Source organism: Oryzias latipes, chromosome 14 (assembly GCF_053564925.1).
Source record: "Oryzias latipes strain Hd-rR chromosome 14, Olatipes_Hd-rR_3.1".
In the NCBI taxonomy this organism is placed as follows: domain Eukaryota; kingdom Metazoa; phylum Chordata; class Actinopteri; order Beloniformes; family Adrianichthyidae; genus Oryzias; species Oryzias latipes.
This window is the reverse complement of record NC_136250.1, coordinates 27,316,579-27,323,379: the sequence shown is the minus strand read 5'-3', so window position 1 is coordinate 27,323,379 and position 6,801 is coordinate 27,316,579. Positions and strand designations below refer to the sequence as shown.

Genomic DNA, 6,801 nt, shown 5'->3' with positions numbered 1-6,801 from the left:
ATCTAAAAAAATGACTCTAATAACTACAATGAATGCAATTGTGACCTAATAGACGCTCAACAAAGAAAAATGTCTTATTAGCACGTTGGGACTGTAATGACAGAAGTCCTTTTTGGGTGTTTAATGAAAGTGTTGATGCACTGCCACATTGCGGCCCCTCATTTCTTCCCTTGTTACACCATTTCTGAATATCAATTGAGGTGGATAAATATTAATGATTAAAAACAGTGCTTGACCGCTGTAGAAGTTTTTTTGTAACCGTCTGAGACTAATATGCAGCCTTAAAGGAGGAGTCTGTGACTAAAACAGGGGGCGTTGTATAGAATATGGAAATGAAGTGAAAGGGTTTAATGCATCGAGGTGTAAATCACCTCTGGATCACTCTGCGGGATCCTTCCTACCAATTACAGTATGCTGAATGATAATCGACAACGTCACATGATGAGGTTCTAGGTTTCATACCTTTTCAGCCCTTCTGCGTGGAGTTTGAGGATCTGCATGGCTGACACTAATCCGATTATACATGCTACGTATGTCCGACTGAGACCAGATTGTACATTTTTTACTGTCAGTTATAAACAAAACACAAAAAGTATGAATCCTTAGGATAGATCAACTGTTCTGTTTGTGAATATCTGTGCACCTCTGGGAAGGGTTGGCTCCAAATCGAATTAGGGGCACCCATATCTCTCATTAGCAATCAGCTCAAACAAACAAAAGAGATGTTCAGTCATGGGTAACATCAATTAAGAATAAAGCTTTGTTTTAAGAAGACACATACTACATTTTTTGTAGATGCCTAACCAAAACACGAATCTATTTACAGCAGTTGCTTCAAAAAACGTATACGTATATTTCAAACTGACCTTTTTTTTTGCTGACCAGCTTTGACTTTTTTCTGGCCGTCTTTTATGTGGCTTACTGTTCAGAGGTGGAAGCTACCATCTCTCATGTGCAGTTTAGAGTTTTCTGCCTATATGGGTTTAAAACGTCCTCTTAAAAACGATGCCAAAAAAAAACAAAAAACATTTCAGAAGTCTGGCTGGGTGGGTTAGCTACAGGTGCAAAGTCTTTTTAAAAAAAAAAAATTTAACACTGCAAAACTCAGTGGCACCTCCCGGAAAGGCTTAAAACCAACAGTTTTTATTGTCTTTAAACCTAGTTGAAGAATTTCAAGGCATGTTGTTATCCATGATAATTGGGAAATATGGAGGATGGACAAAGAGGTAACAACTGCTTGTTTGAAGATGATGTTAGCCAAATAAAGAAAAAAAAGGAAGAAAAAAATATTTGTTTAAAAGTAATCTGCTTTTTGTTTGGTGGCACTACTATGGTTTTACAACAGAGATGTTTTTCATTTTTTCATGAAATGCAGGGTCCCTCTATAATCTCTAAGATCTATTTCCTCCCCTTGATTGATCTGCATTGACATCGTCGCAAATAATAATAATAATGATAATAATAATAATAATAATAATAATAATAATAATAATAATAATAATAATAATACATTTTACTTTTACAAAAACACCCGAGGACACTGTTTAGATTCAAAAGAAAACAAAAGAAAATCACAATATGTTAAAAAGAATAAATAAGTTAAAAGTCAGACAGCAGATGAAAATTTGTGATCTGGTAAAGCAAATTTAAACAAATTAAAATGAAACCAAAGTTCACTTGCAAACAGGCGGAGACCGAGCGTTTCAGATTGATCCAAGTTTGGTCCAAACCACCGACTATAAATCAAAAGTGATGGAGACGGAATGACCCCCCCCTTGACGTTCCAAACAGGAAGTACCCACTGGCTCCAAGAAGCCAAAATCCCATAGACTTCTTCTCTATAGAAGTAGAGCAAGAATGGTCAGAATAGCCATTCTTGCTCTGCTATGCTTTTTAACACATTTTTGATCATCCTAATTTTTTTTTTAATTTCTTTTCTGCAGTGCAAGTTATTTAAGTCCAAGCCTCAATAAAAATGTGTCTGTGGTCTGTGGTGCCCGCTGGCCGCCATGTCCAACGTGCAGATTGTTTGACAGATTTTATGTGGCCCATTTTCAAGTGGTAGGGGTGTGGACTTCCAACAAGCTCACACTTGATTGCCGTGAGTGGTTGCCATAGGAATGTTGACTCAGACTTACTTTGACCAATCAGCGCTTAACTGACAACGTTTGGCCCCATCATGGCAGTGTGTGGTGGTGAAAAACTGGCAAATGAATTGGTTACTGGAAGTAAACCAATGGTCCAATGGTCAATGATCCAAACCAGAGTTCAAGTCCCGCCTTCTGAAACATGAACTGTCCCAGTCTAAGTGTGTCGTCATAGATAAAGAGGAACGTTTTGAATAAAATCCAGTGTGATCAGTCTGAAGCTGAAATATTTTTTTTAAAACGCTTTTACCTGTAATGTTGTTTTCAATGGGCCCCACAAGCACTGCACAGTAAACTGAGAACGACCAATTGTCACAGTAGATACTGACTGCTCTAATTATGGATGCAAGCAAGTTCAAAGGAGGCATACTCCATGCTGTCAATCATTAAACACCTGCTGTGGCTGGGATGTATCCAAAAGTGGAACCTGCTTAAAAGATGCAACCCATATGTTGTTTCTTTTTTTTTTTCTCCCACTCTTCCAGCATCGTCTGCTTAGTTCTCAGCTCTGTACTTCAATTGACAGAAGAGGGAGAGACAGATATAAGAAGGCAGCGTGCGTTCTCCATAATACATGAGGCAGATTAGTATCATGTGCAAGCGCGCACCAGATTTGCACAGGGCAGCTCATTGCATTTCCAGTTACAATCTACGAATAATTAGCGGCTGAATTAAAGCGGCAGCTCGGCAGCACCTGTGAGTGCCTTCCAACATGTACCCAGAGTGGGGGTAGCGGTGCTGGGGAGGGGGGCGGCTCTGTCAGTGCAGTTCAATGATGGGATTTTGCGCAGCTCCATTTACTGTCAGCCCAGAAAATGAGACTTTAGTTACTGTACAGATAAGTTCTCGCAAACGAGGAAAATCGACTTTGAAACGTTTCTGGAAACTTCAGTATGGTGTCAAAATAGAGCCTAAAGTATTGCGCATCAAAACAGTAAAACCGCGCATCAAAACCCCAAATCTGCGAATCAAAATGCATAAATTGAGAACCAAAACCCACAATTTGCAACCAAAAGCCTTTCCCCAAAGCACAATCCTATTTCTCAGCTGCCGATACCATAGTATGGTGTCAAAATAGAGCCTAAAGTATTGCGCATCAAAACAGTAAAACCGCGCATCAAAACCCCAAATCTGCGAATCAAAATGCATAAATTGAGAACCAAAACCCACAATTTGCAACCAAAAGCCTTTCCCCAAAGCACAATCCTATTTCTCAGCTGCCGATTTGTTTTCTCGCCATTCTGAAATCCTGTTTTTGAGTTGCAGTTTTATTTTGAAACTGTCTTTTTGAGTTGCGCTTTTATTTTTTGAGTTGCGCTTTTATTTTTTGCGGTTTTGATTCTAAAACCTGTCGACACGTAAAAACAGCGACATGTCAGTCAAGGGGAGGGGAGGCGGGACATCCCTGATATCCAGAAGCTCATTGGCTACCGAATAAGACCGAGTCTTACGTCAACAGACCAGTTTAGAATGTGCCGGTAAGTTTCTCATGTTTTTCATATCTTTTACTATATTAAAATATCAAAATTGTACTTTATTTAACCAGAGGACGCCAGCACATTCAGATGAGGAGCTCCACAAGTAGCTGCTAGTGAAAAAAGATGTTAGAAAGTTAGATGTTGCATGAAAAACTATCACCATTGTTCTCCTGTGTTAGCATGCTAGCTAGCTCAATGCTAGCGGGGTATCCAGCTCTTCTCATGACTTTTGTGGATTAAACAAAGTACATTTTTTACCACAGTGTCAGGATCAGTCATGTCAACCTGGGAATAATTGCCCGTGGATTGTCACTATGGTTAATCAAATTGTTTTTTAAGAAGTACATTCATGTGTATATATAAGGTTTTTCAATATTTCCTTAGGGATTACACAGATGGATTGAACAACAAAGCAACATATTGCTGCAAGAAAGTGACACCTTTCCTAGTTTGGGATCAAGTTAATCCCTATTTAAAATAAATACATAAAAGAAACAGAATTTTTATTTGAAGTACCAGAGCAAATTTCCCACAGGTGGGATCAATAAAGTTTTTCTGATTCTGAACTGTATTCCAAAATAATTTTCTCAACCTTAAAGATTGCAGGTTAACACAGGAAGTTACCTTTCACAATATGCAGCTACTGAGTAGCAATTAAGGTGTGTGTGTGTGTGTGTATATATATATAAATATATACACACACACACACTCATTTTAACTGTCTTAAATACATTTTTCTTTGTGTGCAGGATGCTGTGGACATTGGACGACAGACTAACTTAAACCAGGCAGAGCAGGAAACTGTTGGAGTTGTTGTTCCCTCTGTGGCTTGTCCTCTCTCCTCTCAGACCTGTTCAACCCTTGTGGGACATCAGAAAACCATGGCCAAGACATTAACATTTATGTACTGATCTATGCATGTCATCACAGCAGGATGTAACAAAAACTAACAATGTGAACAGATCTCATCTGCCTTACAAAATACTGCCCCCCTTAAGAAAATAAATGGCTAATAATCACCACTGGTATTTTGTAAAGCTTCATTTTTTAATGTTTGACCATTGAATGTGTTTTGTACAAAAGACTGATGGTTTTGCAAAGATCTTTGAAACACAGAGTCAAGTGCATTAGGTTCTGTGAAATTCTGAACCACAATTCAGAGAAATTAAAATAACTGCTTTTAAAACTCCTTAAAAGACTTGAGGTGGAAAAGTCACTGTTTTCGTACAGGCACTAAGAAATGGGAAGCAGACAGTGTGGTCAAAATGGACAACTATTTTAAAGGCTTCTCTTTCAGTTGACAGGAGATGTCTGTGAGCCTGCTGGACAGCCTTTGCATCACACTGGGACGTCTTTGGGGCCTGCATCTGGAAAGAAACAAAAACAGCAAAGTTAATTAACCAAAAAAAGAAGAGAAAAATTAAGATTAAATTTTTTTTCATTACCTTAAAGAAGATGTAGACATCCACGTCGTAGCTGCCTCAGTATTCCTGCCTTTTTTGTTATGGTATGCATAACAACGGCCCTTATAGAAAACAACAGACATACAGCAATAGTCAATTTTAAAACCACCACCCAATTAAATATACTAATAATTCTATTGATGTCTAATACTGGAATAATTTTAAGTGGAATAAAACACGTTTTTGCTGGTCTGCTACAATTTACTCTGCTCTGGTTCACTCGAATACCGGACTTCTGCCAGTCTGCATAGTGCAGACGCATACATTTTGAATAATATGGCACAGCAATATTGTTTCTCTGTTCAATAATTCCCTCTGTCTGTAAACCCTGAAAAATATTGAGAAACCTTATAGGTTATAACATATTTGATTAACCCTAGTGACAATTCACGGACAATTATTCCCAGGTTGACATGACTGATCCTGACACTGTGGTAAAAAATGTACTTTGTTTAATCCACAAAAGTCATGAGAAGAGCTGGATACCCCGCTAGCATTGAGCTAGCTAGCATGCTAACACAGGAGAACAATGGTGGTAGTTTTTCATGCAACATCTAACTTTCTAACATCTTTTTTCACTAGCAGCTACTTGTGGAGCTCCTCATCTGAATGTGCTGGCGTCCTCTGGTTAAATAAAGTACAATTTTGATATTTTAATATAGTAAAAGATATGAAAAACATGAGAAACTTACCGGCACATTCTAAACTGGTCTGTTGACGTAAGACTCGGTCTTATTCGGTAGCCAATGAGCTTCTGGATATCAGGGATGTCCCGCCTCCCCTCCCCTTGACTGACATGTCGCTGTTTTTACGTGTCGACAGGTTTTAGAATCAAAACCGCAAAAAATAAAAGCGCAACTCAAAAAATAAAAGCGCAACTCAAAAAGACAGTTTCAAAATAAAACTGCAACTCAAAAACAGGATTTCAGAATGGCGAGAAAACAAATCGGCAGCTGAGAAATAGGATTGTGCTTTGGGGAAAGGCTTTTGGTTGCAAATTGTGGGTTTTGGTTCTCAATTTATGCATTTTGATTCGCAGATTTGGGGTTTTGATGCGCGGTTTTACTGTTTTGATGCGCAATACTTTAGGCTCTATTTTGACACCATACTTCAGCACTAACAGACCTGAAAGAAACTCAATGTACTGTTCACACACAGACATCCAGTAGGACAGTGTTTTTCAACCTTTTCTGAGCCACGGCACACTTTAACCTTAAAAAAAATCCCGCGGCACACCAGCATCCAAAAATTAAAAAAAAAAAGGAGAAACTCAGTCTGTATTGATCTTCAGCCCCTCCCTCCACAGTCTCACATGCATTTTTGAGATAATTGTTGCAGAAAAAGCTGGAAACTGCAGCTGTTTTTTTCTAAAAGATGCAATAAAAGTTAAGTTAGAAGATTTAAAAACAGTTTGAAGTGTGCGTTGGTTTCAAGACGTTTAACAACAGATCTCCTTGTGCGCTGTCACTCTCACAACCCAATGCATCATGGGAGATGTAGTGCATAAAACGGCCGGCGGAGATCGCTTTTCGGAGCTTCATTGTTTTGTTCACTTGTTCCACGGTCTGATACTGGACTCAGTGGAAAGCGACACCGCTAAAGACGAGCTTTAGCTGGTATTTTTGTTAGAACTGAGCGACTTTACGAGCTAAATCGGGACAAGGAAGTGAAGACTTTAACCACTTCTGATTGGTCAGACTGATGACATGTGAT

The 6,801-nt window shown here is 38.7% G+C and overlaps 2 long non-coding RNA genes across 2 annotated transcripts; one reads left to right on the top strand and one right to left on the bottom strand.

The window, feature by feature from the left end:
• Nucleotides 1-3,210: 3,210 nt before the first annotated feature.
• Nucleotides 3,211-4,647, top strand: LOC111948648 (uncharacterized). Its single transcript, XR_002874606.2, has 2 exons — nt 3,211-3,625; nt 4,375-4,647. It is a non-coding gene; the product is annotated as an uncharacterized LOC111948648 (long non-coding RNA).
• A 6-nt stretch (nt 4,648-4,653) lies between these two features.
• LOC105353752 (uncharacterized) lies at nt 4,654-6,071 on the bottom strand. Its single transcript, XR_002874603.2, has 3 exons — nt 5,781-6,071; nt 5,071-5,150; nt 4,654-4,992 (listed from the first exon to the last, which is right to left on the bottom strand). It is a non-coding gene; the product is annotated as an uncharacterized LOC105353752 (long non-coding RNA).
• Nucleotides 6,072-6,801: the final 730 nt, after the last annotated feature.